The sequence below is a fragment of the Myodes glareolus genome, chromosome 5, assembly GCF_982192425.1.
Source record: "Myodes glareolus chromosome 5, mMyoGla1.1, whole genome shotgun sequence".
NCBI lineage: Eukaryota > Metazoa > Chordata > Mammalia > Rodentia > Cricetidae > Myodes > Myodes glareolus.
Window position 1 is genome coordinate 64561252 of NC_142030.1, and position 13909 is coordinate 64575160.

A 13909-nucleotide genomic window follows, 5' to 3' on the forward strand; every position below is an offset into this window, starting at 1 on the left:
TTATGACTCCTAAAGAGCTTTATTCACTGAGAAGGGGGTGAATGCTAGACTATATTTAACATGCATTTTATATTATTGCTGTGTGTTGTGATTACAGGCCTGGCTCACACGTTTTTATTCAGAGCCATTTATTCAGAAAATCTCTTTTCAGAATTTGAGCTCATTCTTCATTAATTCGGTGGCAGTTTTCCGTAGCCCAGTGATTGAATTACCTAACAGCACCTGCCTGAAATGATTAACATATGAGGAAGCCATGGGGTTGTAGTTGATATAAATGATTTGTTTCCTGAAGTTGTAATTTTATTAAAGGGGGACCCAGTGAACCACCCTGACAAACAGAGGCTAGGTTCTGGCTTCCAGGAAGTACCTGGGAGGTTAATGAGCAATTAGTAGCTAACAAATGACAGCATGGCTCAAGGGAGAGGTTTTATTTCTTAAGCAATAGGTCAGCATCACGGAGAAAATAACAAGTTTTAAAAAGGACTGTATGGTTCGCATCTCATAGTAGAGGTGGCAGGGAAAGAGGGAGAATGACCCTGTGTGTGAACCTATTCTCTTGAGAGACCTCCAAGTGGATCAGGTAGAATTGAACTGCTTAATCCTCAGTGGACAAAGATGATACATTTCTGGGTTTCTCGAAGGCAAACTCGCCCCAATAGGACGCGGAATTTTCTTCTTAAGTAACTGTGACACTGTACTAGGACCTTCTGGTAAGCCGCGGATGTGAGGAAGAGTAGGGCTTAGAAGGATGAAGAAGAGTTAGGATGTGGACTGATGAAAAATATTCTAGGGTTTCATTCAGGAATGAAAAGCATATTTTTATTTGCAATACATTGTTAAGTGATGATTCTGTCCTTTGGATATTTTTGATTGAGATGTGTGTACAACTTCTATGTCAATTAAGGACAGAAACAATTTGCACTTCCTGAAACAAAAATTGAATATTGCTGTGATTTTAAGATTTATGACTCTCTGAGTATCTGGAAAAGCAAGCTGGTATATCTGGAGGTTGGTAAGAGAAACTTTCAAATACAGTCTGAAGCTGCCAACCCTTCCCCTTCATAATCCACATCCATCCCCATAATTAGAGGTACTTTGAATATCTATTTGGACATTTTCCCTCCTACGCCCCTGACATATGGTTCAGTTCCTGTACCGCTTCATTGTTCTATTCTGGAAAAAAAATCTGGATCCCCATGCTAACTTTTGCCATTTGGCATTCTTAATATCTTTTGCTGCTGGAAGACTGCGTAAGCCAATTTTGTGATTCCTCACTGGGGCAGAAGACCCTGTATGCAGGTCGAAGGGGGTGGGAGAGGAGCAGGCAAGCAGAGGATAATCAAATCCTACTGTTAGGGAGAGTCACTCAAGAGGGAGATTTGATGTATTTCCTTGAAATATGCTTCTTCACCACTTCTCTAACCTTATAAGGAATATAGGTTAGCACAGTAGAAAGACAAAAACTCTCCATAGCAAGTTTTAAAAGTACAGAATCGGACCCTCCACGAGATGGGACCTAGGAGTCTGAATGCTTGTAGTATCATTTTCAGTGGGTTTGATGCTGTTAGTTCCAGAGGCAGGAAACATCTAGATTCCTTCCTTGGACATCTGCTCCTGTAGAGGATGCTTAACTGCCTCTGCTTAATTGCCTCTGATTCTTTCCTATGCCCTGCATCTTGGCCACGCCTCCTGGATGTCTGTTATGCACTGGGGTTGACCTTTGTTCGTGTTCCCAGGTTATCTCTGTAACAGTACCAGTGGTATTGGGGGTCCTTATGTATGCCAGTTCCCCAGTTCCTTCCCAGAGCAGAACAGAAGAGCACATGCTGCCACAGATGCTCTTCCTCATGAAAGAACTTAGAGTCAAGCACTGAGCCCTGGAGAAATAAACAACTGCTTTTTTACTTATGAGTATTAGTGATTGTGTGTGTGTTGTGTGTGTGTGTGTGTGTGTGTGTATGTGTGTGCGTGCGTGCTTATGTGAGCATGTGTGAGTATATGTGTCTGTGAGTAGATAGATGATAGGCTAATGGAAAGATACATCATAGATGATTAATAAATAGTAGATAGAAAAATACATATGGAGAGGGGAGCAGAGAGAGAAAGAGGGAGAGGGGATAGGTACAGATAACTTGCCCCCTCATTGATTCACTTTTCCAGGAAATTCACACCACTTCCATACTTGTTTACACACCTGCTCACAGAAGCACTCTATGTGAGATAGTGTGCCAATCAATCCAATGTTAATAGCAAAATTTAGACCGTGAGCTCAAATTGTTTCTTTAGCCAGGTCTGCTCATCCTGGACTAGGTTTGTGCATAATACATGCCTGGCATAAGCAAGAGCAGCCGTGTAAAGCCCACAGGGCTGTGCCTAGTCAAATCTCAGACACCTCACCTCGTGCATGAGACCTGCATGAGGGTCCTTGTGTATTCACCCTCAAGCCCCGTTCCCCTTCGGTCTCTGCCACTCTCGCTCCAAATGCCATCACAAGCTCTTGATGTTCATGTAGCCATCAGTTTTTCCATTAACATCATTATCTTTTTTTCTGGGGTCCATTAGAAGTCCTGGTATAATGAGAATTTGGGACATAGCTGGTCATTATTTTCCTAGTCATCCACAGTTGGAGCTGCAGTGACGAGCGGTCTGCATTCTAGTATCACCTGCACCACACGGCCCCTCTTATCTCCATTAAGATGATCATCTCTCCCCCAACCCAGTCGTCAGCCACTCATTACAACTCCATTACCTTTGAGCGTCATCTACATCCTAACTCCATTACCTTTCACACAGGCGCCATTACCGCTCTTATTGTCCCCTCTGCGTTTCAGATGCCCTCACCATCTCCTTTACAGCCACCAGCTTTTCAATTACAGGTCCATTATCTTTATCATTACCTCAGTTACAGTCATAATTGCTCCCATAACAATTTTAACATCTTGATCCATCCCTCTACAATGCAAGACCCTGGCCACTTTTGCTAAAGCTCCAGGCATTCCCATTATACACTAGACATGTACCCCAACATCTCCATTAGTGTTAGAAGTCCCTTTTTTCCCTTCATCAAATGACCCGTGATAATGTTAACTGCCACAGATCTGCCGCTTTCCACAGTAATTCCACTATGGCCACTGTTACTCCTATTTACAGAACACTCTTCCAGGCTGAGTCCTTTTTCCGCACCAAGCAGCAGTGATCTCCATCTTCAAGACCTCTCATCTGGACAGGCCTCTTTGGCAGCGGCTTGACTCAAGGAGATCTAACTGCCAATGTCTTGCTTGGGTTTTAAAAATTAGACTTCTGTAGAGGGCTAAGGGATGCAAACATGCATCAGGGTGGAGTCAGTTTTCTCTTTCCACCGTTCAGATCTGAGGGATTGAGCTCAGATTATCAAACTTGGTAGCAAACCCCTTCTCTAATCCACCTTTCTGAACCTTCAATGTCTTCCTCAAAGCAGTCAGGTCATCCTTATTTCTGGTATTACACACTGGTACTACACCAGTGTGGTGTAGGGAGGGAGAGTTGATCATGATTGTCCCCTCTTTTTTAACTCACTAAATTGCAAGCTCTTGATGAACTAGCCCTCTTTTCCTTCCGGCAGCACTTCGCATGTGGCCAGACTTAGCATTCAGCGAGTGCAGCTGACTGAGCCTGTGCATCACCTCTCCTCCTGTAGCCTCACAGTCACCATCAAGTTTTGTTGCACTGATCACATCAAACTCTCAGCGATACACTTCCTAAGGATGAATACATCTACTCTTCCATTCCCGGGTCATTACCTCAATAATTCTCATTCTTTAGTACAGCGGCTCTGTTGTATTCCATGCTGATCCTTGACTAAGGGGACAGGCTACTCCACTACAGTGTTCTGTTTCCCTTCCAGAACAGACTTCTTCTTGCATGAGGAGTCAGGACCTCTTTCCCACCAGATCTTTTCTGATCATTCTCCTAAAAGAAATTCTATTGCACTAGTGAAAGGTACCCTCTGAGCAGACTTTGTCAAGACTCAAGTGAGAAAGAAAAGCCTGCTTTCCATGTTGGTGCCTGACTATATGATTATTCAGGATGGTGCTTATGTGAAAGAGCTCAAAACTGAGACTTCCTGGGTCCAATTCCCTGATACGCACCTCCTAGATCAGGCAAGTTTTATATAAGAACTTCCAGTCCTTGGTCTTCTTAGCTGTAAAATGGAAATAGTAATAGGGTCTACTACCATTGTTTGCTTGGAGTTAAAAATGAGTGAATAGATACAAAATAACCCAAACAGCACTTAGCAGAGGGAAAATATTCACATGCTATAACTTCTTGGGACCCTAATTTCTCCCTGAACCGAAATGATTGTTCAAGTCCTAGACTGAAGATTCAATGTGCCTGAAATTCTGGTTGTGGTCTATCAGAGTTCTCATCATTACAGTTCTTAAGTCATTTTCCAACTTTAGGGCTCTCTGCTGACTCAGCACGAGAATGCAGCAGTCCTTTGGCCCATGGCCACAGTCATTCCGCACTGGCAGAGATCTCGGGGAGTTTGCCTCCCTGGGTCTGATGAAAACTGTGCTGTTTCTGGGTCTGGGTCTGACTTTGCTGCTCAAGCACTGACTCAGCCCACTGCCTGGCAAATCCACACAAATAACCCTGCTCACTCCTGCTAACTCTTCACTGAAGTGATGCTAAGCCTGCTTTGGTGGCCCTTGAATAAGGTCAGCAGTAATGTCAGAATGAGTCATGGCTGCTCAAACAGCTTTGCTTCCCCCTCCTCCCTTATCCTCTCTGCTCTCCCTTCACTGATGGTATTTTCTGTCTGGGAGCTATCCAGACCACCCACCAAGTATATCCATGTACATTGGTTGCCCTTAGCTCTGCATTTTCTGGAGGAGCACCAATTCCTAAATGATCTTCCCCTCTTCTCCATCTCCCCTCTGTATAATCCTCCTCCAGTGACTCTTAGACAATAGAAAAATATCTACAGAAATCATTAGTATTATAGGTATCTTGTGTATATTCCTGCCTTGGAAGAAGAACCTGTCAGGTACCACTTTGACAAAAATGCATCTCAAATGGCAGAGTTTCAGGCAACATTGCTGAACCAGTGTCACTTGTTTTCTAAGGGTAATGGTGGTGGTTGGGTTATTTTTCAGGGCAGGAGGATTTCACAACATCAATCACAATACACTTCAGGGAGTCATAGAACGTTTCTGAAATTTGTCTGGTATATTGTCCTTAATTTACTAATCTCTCAATTCCTTGCAAATGTTTCCATATCTTCAACTAAAAAAAGTTGTGAAGGATCTTCTATGGAGTCTTTGTAGCCAATTGCTAGAGAATTCAGGTGTTAGTGTCGGTCTGGTTATGTGTAATACATCAAACATAGGACAGGGGCCACATCTCACTTAGGTGTAGAAGCTGTAAAGTTGATAGCATTGTAGAGAGTAAAACAGTGGTTTCCAGAGCCAAGGAAATGTGTGTGGGAGGAAGACTGAGAGGATGAGGATGAGGAGAGGGGCAGTTAGGTGAGAAGAACGATTCCTATGGTCTATGGTATGGTAGGGTGACTATGGTTCATAAAATATTAATTAAATGTTTTAAAATTGCTAGAAGAGGGATTTTGAAAACTTTCAAGACAAAGAAATGATAAATTACCAAGGTGATAGATACACCAATTACCCTGATCATTACACAGTGAAGAATGAGTTGAAATGCTACTCTGGATTTCATAAATATGTTCAATTACTACATGTCAGAAATGATGTTTTATTTCAGTGCTTAAGATGTGAGGTTGTCAGGGCAAGAAACATTGTTCTGATGTTGACACAAAAAATGTTTCGCTGTGTCATCACAGAGACAGAGCAGGTTGGCTCTGGGCTAGTACCAAAGGGATGACCGTGGTCATAGAGAGATTCTCTGCTCTACAGCGCTGGTCTTTGGCTGAGCTAGACCAAGGAAAGTAAGCACACATGCTCATGGAGACAAAGCAGCCATGTTGATCACTCTGAATATCACACCCACATGCTCCTTTCCCCTCTCTGTTCCCTTCTCTTTCTTCTTTTTGAGTCTCCCCTCAGCCCCTCCTCTATAGCCTCAGGTGCTAGGCTCACAAGTCCTTCCTAAGTACATATGACCTGTGGCTTCAAGGCTCAGCTTTTTGGCACAACCTCTGTCCTGATATTTTCTTTGGTCACCAATTCCAAGCATCCTCTGATACTTGTCTCTTTTGGGCTTCTAGTACAGAAATACAGACAGTACCAAACAGTCTCCTGAGCATGTGATGGACTGTCTTTGGGGTTTAGAACTGACCCTTGACCAAATCCTAAGCTCCCTCAAACCAGGAAGCATGATCTATACCCCCTTCTGTGGCCCAAAGTACACACCTTCATATTCCATACAAAAGTGCTTCAAAAACTTGCTAACTGCATCTCTTACCATTTTCTCTCATTTCCTCTCACCTGTCTTGCCTTTCATTTTATCTCCTTCACACCACCACTCTTCCCTCTTCCTCTCTGCTGCCCACAAGTCACAGTCAGGCCCTGGTTATACATACTAGTTGTGGTTCAGTCTTGGGGGTTCTCTGACTCCTGTTTCCTTGAGGAATCTAGGGATTACATTTGAGTGACAATGTAGGTGCCACACTAGCCAAGGCTGGCTTTGGTTTGTCATATAGAGATGGAGAGATGAGAGACAGCTGGGGGCAGGTAGACAGACCAACAGAGTTCACACATAAAGAAATTCAGTCATAAAATCGCAAGCGCCAATTAATTCCTTACACTATATCTTTGAAGCTTTAGCGCAAGTATTTTAATGGGAGGCAAAGTATGGGTAATTTAAGCTTGTTTTGAAGACATACATGCCAAAGAATAATTTTCCATGAGCTTTTTCAGCATAGGTCCAAGTCCTGCTTTTGATCAATTCTCGTCTGTATGTTGGCAAGGCAATTTCAGTAAGTATTTAGCTTAATCAATTTGTATCTTCACTTTGACCTTCGGTACTGTGTTCATGGTTCCCAACATGCAGTGTGCACTGTGATTTTGTCTGTTCAAGCAATGCTGTTCTCGGTGTTTGCCCAAAGCTTTATACTTAGCCAATATAATCAGGTGTTCCCTCCCCCTCAACCCCTTCCCTTTCCTGGAGAGATTCAAACTGAGCAGTGCCTCTGCCACTGTGTGGCTTACAGAACATATTTTAAAAAATTATTTCCCTGAAACCTGGAGAGCTGCAAAGTTAGGCATTCTGGGGTAATAAAAGTAGTGGGGAAAATAAATTTTTTTTATCAGCTTGTTTACACAATTATGTAAATGATGAACACTTATACATGGCTGATTCCTCAATTATTCATGGTTTGAAGCTCTTGAAAATTCAATTCAGCTAAACAACCTTTCTTTCAGTGCTCATGGTGAGCAAGGTACTGTAATTTGGAAGAGAGGAGACGACGATACGATTCGATCAGGAACATTACGGAAATGAACAATAAGCGTAGTACAAGTTGAGTAAGCTCGATCAGAACAGCACAATACACGTTCTCTCTGAGGTTTTAGGGCAGAGGAGCCATCACCAATTCAGGTGAGTTTATGGAGAATGGAGAGGGTTAATCTGGAGTCCCATCTTCTCCTGTGTGAACTGTTAGATCGGCTTTCTATTTCATGCCCTCACATTGCTGCTGCACCATGATCTTTCTAAGGGCAATCTGACTGTGCTATGCCTCAGCTCTAAACCCTCCATTCCCCACCCCCCCCCACCATGGACAAGGAGTTCCAGTTTCTTATGTGTCACACACACAGTCTCTGCACCCTCAGTACACTGTCTCCTCACTGAGCCTACAGTGGCCACTACATTTCATGTCACCTGTACCCCAGAGACCTCGCTTGCTTTTTCCATGCTTCTACCTAGATGGTACCTGTTCTTCTTTCTTTTGCTCTTTTCCCCTCATGTGTCTGGAGAACCCTTTTCCAACTTCCTCAGCTCCTGTCCAGAAGACACAGCCGGTGATTCTAGACTCACCTTCCCACTACACTCAGCACCATCTCTCCATTTACCCTAGTCCTTTATAATCTGGGGCAGAGGCTGGGCATCCTGGCTTTCCCTATAGTATGCCCTGCTTGTGGTCTGAATCCGCAGTGGTCACGGCACAGACTATTTACTAAACTTATTTTGTCAACTGACATTAGATTCACTGCTTGGGAGAGTAGGTCACCCCTTCTGTCCGTAGGATTAAAGATGAGTCATGTGATATGCAAATGTAGAGCCTCCTTCCTGAGTTCAAGGGAGCAAGAGAAAGCTGCTTTTATTTGTTTAAATGGGGACAAGCCTTCTCTAAGCAGAGGAAGAAAAACTTATATAAACTAAAATGTAAATAAGAAAAGAGATATTGGAATATAATGGTGGATGGACCAGACTTTGAAGGATCAGACTTATGCAGGCAGGCGCTGAGGGTTTAGGAGAAGAGTGAGCCTTGACAAAGAGGAAGGCTGCTTTCTCTGTATACACAGACATAGTACAAAGCAAGGTACGGAGGAGAGGATGAAAGAAATCAGAACCTTTTGTATACAGCCTAAGGCTTAGCAAGGAAGACAGCGGGCAGGCAAACTCATGCACCTAATAGCACTGAGTTTTTCACAGCCATAATTGTTGAGAGAAAACCACAAATATAACACTAGCCATGTACAGTAATGAGAAGTGACCTTTCGGGCAGTATCCTCTCCATGAAAGTACATCGCAATTGGGCAAGTGCTTAACTTCTCAAGGTGTGGGGTTAAGCATAGGGGCTAAGACCTCCGACATTCTTTTTATAGTCCTCCACATCAAACAGCCTTTGAGCCCTTACTGACTGGAGTTTGAGATAGAATCAAACATGGTCCTAGGGCTGAACTCAATAGAGCTTCTGTGATCCCTGCAGCTAAAGCCAGCCATGCCTATTAAACCGTGGTGTCTGATTCTGCTCCCAGTTTAAATGCACCCGAAACCACCCAAGGGTCTGTGAGTGGAGGTTGGAGTAAACTGGAAACTTATGGGGCCAAAATGTGAGGACTGGTTTGTCCTTCGTACTGCCTAGGTCTCAGTTTTCTCTCCTGCTAGGTTGTTCCTGGGGCTCCTTGGTTGCCTGGGGAAGTTCATGACCCCCATGCAAGGGTGAGCTGAAAATTTAGTTTCCTCTGGAAAGTTGAAAGAGCTGAAACTTGTGAGTTTCCAAGAAAACTTAAACTCAGGGCCCATCTTGAACAACCTCCTAAACCCAGCAGAACAAAGCATGAGTTAGGAGTTTCAAATGTTCTGGGGAGGCTGAATCTGGTGTGAGACTAGACAGTAGTGGAGACAAGCCTACCAGTTTGGTTTGCTTGTCATGTCTGTACCTCAACATCAGGGCCATTCCTTTACGTTCACTTTGCTCCTCCTCTTTTCCAATTCTGCTTTAACCTTTCCCCCCAAATTATAGAAGAGTATTAAATTGGAAAACTATCCCTATTTGTTTGATCAATGTGTCTGTCTTTCCTGGAAATGAACTCACCCATGTGTTAGTGAGGCTGCTAAATATACTTAAGCAACAGAAAGCCATGTGTCTCATTTTCTGTTGTTCCCACCCAAACTCTGGTATTGCTGACATTAATGTTGGATTAAATCACTTAAGGTTGTAGTCATTCAAAAAAAAAAGGTTGTTTCATGAACTCAAAGTTCCTGGAAGATATGGGAGTACTGAGAGACTTGCCAGAAGATAATCAAAATCTGGGTTCCTCATCCTCAACCTAACTTTCCTTAAAAATTCATCAAGACCATCAGCATAGAATTCTAGCCCCTTAGAGACGAAAGGGCCTTTGGTAGAACCAAAGAAACCCACTTGCAGGCTGCAGTCAACCAGGGGAGAAGTCAAAATGCTTCAGAACCTGTCTGCAGTCCAGAGCAGTAACAAAGCTGGGAGCTCAGTTCCCCAAATATTACATTTGTCTCAATTTGGCAAGAGGCTGAAAGCCTATCTGGGGCCATTTACGTTCTAATGTTATTAAGGGCTCATCTAATCAGCTCTTAAAATAAGCCGCTCACAAATGCCTGGGGACTGAGGGCAAAAGAGAGGCAAGTTGATCCAGGTAGCTCCCTCCAGCCTGGTGAGTTTACCTTGGTCTGAATTGCCAGAGATCCATGGGGTTGCCTGGCTGCTTTCCTGTTTGGTAACTTCTGTGATTCTAGGCCAAGCAACATTTGCAAAAGATGTTTGTAAGAGTGTGGGAGAGGAAGTTAATCTACATAAACCATGTTCTCCTGAGAGGTCCACCATGCACATGTGACAAGTCTTGGCAGGGGAAAATGAGCTGGCTTCTCTGCCTGGGGGTGGCTTTCAGAAATAACTGACTGAGAATTACCTCTGAATCAATTTCTGCAGACTTCTGAGAAGTTCTACCCTCAGGGGACCCAGCAGAATGCCCATCCCTGTCCATGGCCCCTGACAGTTGTTTTCTGTCTTTTCATGTGTTTCTCTCTTCCATCTTGGTTTGACTTTCTCTGGGTCCAGACGCTTCTACCAGCCCTGGACTAAGATGGGTTCTGTCTTTGGTATGGATATGGCTCTCATGAAATCTAGCTTCATCCTTTGCATCCTCTTTAAACAGCAGACTCATCAGGAGTCCATGAGAGTCCTTTGCTTCAGGCTGTACTCTGTTTCCAAGGGTAAAACTGAGGCCAAGGGCCTAGATACTGGAATCATGCTGTTTCTAAATGTGATGGTGACACTTGTCTTCAGTATTGTATCTTTTCCTGATGCTCATCTTGGGCAAATCACTTCTTATCTCTTTACAGTCTCATTCATAAACCTGGGGCCTCTCTTATATCTGTTTAATCCCTTGAGCAGAAGCCTAAGATACCAAGGCTGAATGGAGATGTAGGGTATTCTTACTACATCTATTTTTCTCATATCTAAAGCAATTATTTTAAATCATTTATTCATAGGCTACTTAGAAAAGGGTGATGGTACTCCGGATATTCTGCTGTCATTGACCCCTTAGAAGTCATTTTTACAAACCAAGTGTTTTTATTTGAGAAAGTCTTTTGGATGGGAGGTTTAATCTTTCCCTACTGCAAGTAGCTTGCCAACTACTCTTCTACCTGTAGAAATGTTTTCTCTGAGCAAAGTAGAGGTCAGTAAAACCACCACCATGTAAATACAGAATACTGTTGCGACAGGTAGCCTTCACTACTGCCTAGCTGGTCCAACCCGTCCCAGCTCTGCATGGTTGCAGAAATGTCTATCTCACTCCACTGGTAGCCTTGAAACATTAAACTTACCAATTCACCCTGAAATATGAATGGCTGACAGCCAGCTTAACATGATGAAGTCTCTTGCAACTTGGAATGTTCAAAGAATTAAGAAAAAAAATATGGGCCAGGGATACTCTGTAGTCTAGTGTCCCCAACTGAGACAGGAAGCAGCCGAGGACATTCTGGGTGAATTTTTATGCAGAATTTTAGACAAGACTTGCATTGAGTTTGCAGAGTGCTGGAGGTGGGGAAGTAGATACTGAGTACACAGCCAATACACAATGAGGCACAGGAAGGAAATGAGTTTTTTCTGAACAAACTTGAACACTGTATAAACAAATAGCCAGAGAAGGCTGGTGGGCATATCATCATTGTTTTGCAAAATAAAAATCAAACACACCTGTTTGAAAAGTTCTCAATTCAGTGAATAAGGTTTGAGTGCCTTGGAAAGTTATGGAGGGAGTGAAATATTCATTGTGCCTGTCAACCCTGAATCCTCGGAGCCTTTCCCGTCGACCATTTTTCAGAGGCTATTATTTCACCCCCCAAATTTTCCGACATATATATGGGGTAGGAAAAAGGAATTAGGAAAGCTTTTAAATTAAAAGAAATAAAACGACAGGTTTTCCTCTAGCTGTATAAATAGTTATGGATAGAGATAAAGAGAAGGATATTTTTTCATAATACTTTATTAGGGGTTTCAGAACTCTGAATTTTTAGAGTCAGGCTCGTGAATAATTTAGCATTGATTCATGCTGGCCTGATGCAGGAGCGCTGGGCTGAGAATCAAGTCTAGCCTCTTGGAGGGACTGAGTTCAGTAAGACATTTTTATTACCAACTGCATCATGAAATGCATTTCAGTACTATTTTATGAGTAGCCAAAATTTTAGTACCTGGTTTCTCGAGTGATTTCGGGGACCGTGTGAAGCCCAGAGGAGCTGACGCGGTTGGCCAGCTCATTTCATGGAGAGTATCCCCAAGGCTGTTGTTTCAGTGACAAAGGGTCTCAGGTCCCGGGGAATATGCAATTCCTACTGAAAGCCTTAAACTGGCCATTGGCATGATGGATAGGAAAAGGCCCACAGCAACAGTACCTTCGTGATGTCGCCCTCTCCGGTGTTTTCTCTTGACCGTGTGCTCTTTGATTCTAACTCCTGAAGAGATCTGTCCTCTGAGCAAGGAGCTGATCCAGATGCCTGTAACAGGAAGGAACACATAGCTTTACAATGAGAACTTCAGTTTCTCTATATTTTTCCCTTTCAATAAATTAGAGGTGGGCCATGTAGCTCTCTGCAAAAAAATGAAATTGTTGCTTATTAAGTTGTTATTCTCTCTCCAGAGTCTCATTTATTTATTTTTATTAATTCTTTGTATTGAGTTTTACAACCACGTGATAAAGTGATAAATATATAAAATAAAAATTCTGTGGAATCATTATAATTCCAGAAACATGTTTTATATAACAAATTCAACAACTTACATGGGGTCGTTCACATACTCAGACAATCTGATGGCCACAAACTTTTGCGGCTTCCTCCAGGAAGCCTCCCTTCCCACTGCTTCTACAAACTGGAGTCCCCTTTATCCCCTTAATTTCTTCAGCATGTTGAGTATCCCTTCATGATGAAGGTACTATTAACCAGAGCCTCTTTATCTGTGCATCGTTTTACTGCAGATTCTCAAGGACCTTCCAGACTCTCCTCAGGGTCAAAATCTTTGTCCCTCTCCAGTTTTATTTGGATCTTGTCCAAGAACATACTAACCCAGGAAAGATCATTCACTAATCAGTGAATGGATGCAGAATACGCCTATCTGGTTAGAAACCCCACCCCCCTAAAGCATGCCCATCTACTGTGAGGGAAAGCTTCTGCGTAAGCATATTTATCAGCCTTTTTAATCAGGGCACTGTGCAGAACTTGGACCGGTCTCCCCCCACACAGTTCCTCAGGATCTGTCAATGCAATTGGTGGCATGATAATTGTGCCTTCAAGGACTTCCTGCTCACAAGTGCTACTAAGCCTTCTCCAAAAGGGGCACTAAGCCTTAGGGATCTCATTTATAGATGCCTAAAGAGGATGCATTTGCAAAAATTGGTTGGAATCCAGAGGAGGAAGGAGCTGGCATTCTGTTAAGGCCTGTGTTTCTTTTCTAAGTTGTCCCTGAATGAATTCGCCTTTCCCAGAAGGCCCTCTCAGAACCCCAGAGGGGTAGAAGTGTAAAGATCATCTGCTTCTATAAGGGCCAGATGTGTCTATCTCTGGAGAATACTCTGGCTGCCTAGAGAGTGGAACTCCAAGCGAGTGGGGCTACAAGCAGTTTGGGTCTGCATCATTAGAATAGAAGTGGTCCTCGATAGGTTTGCTGGTAACTGAGGCAGAGGTTACAGATCATATCCATGGCAGGTATTTTCCTCTTCCAATTAGAATCTAGCTGCTCACCCAAAGGAAGAACCACAGGTAATTTGGGAGTGAATTTTGGATAGCAGCTATCCTAATTTTTCACCTTTATTTGAGAGGCAGGGGGCTCTAATTGTAAACAATCTCTCTTTCCATGGAATTAAAGCTCACTCTCCTATGTTGCCCACCTGTTGACCACTTCCCTTCACTATATGTATGACAGGTGATGTCACTCTTGGAGAGCTGGTCTAATCTCTTTTAAACCAACTAAGTCAATGTT

At 43.2% G+C, this 13909-nt stretch overlaps 1 protein-coding gene across 2 annotated transcripts in view; it reads right to left on the bottom strand.

The window, feature by feature from the left end:
- Tnr (tenascin R) overlaps positions 1 to 13909 on the bottom strand; it is a 407595-nt gene that overhangs the window by 181957 nt on the left and 211729 nt on the right. For both annotated transcript variants that reach the window (XM_048421165.3, XM_085688031.2), the window contains exon 2: positions 12328 to 12429. The gene's annotated coding sequence lies outside the window, so the exon portion shown is untranslated. The remainder of the gene's footprint in view (positions 1 to 12327; positions 12430 to 13909) is intronic.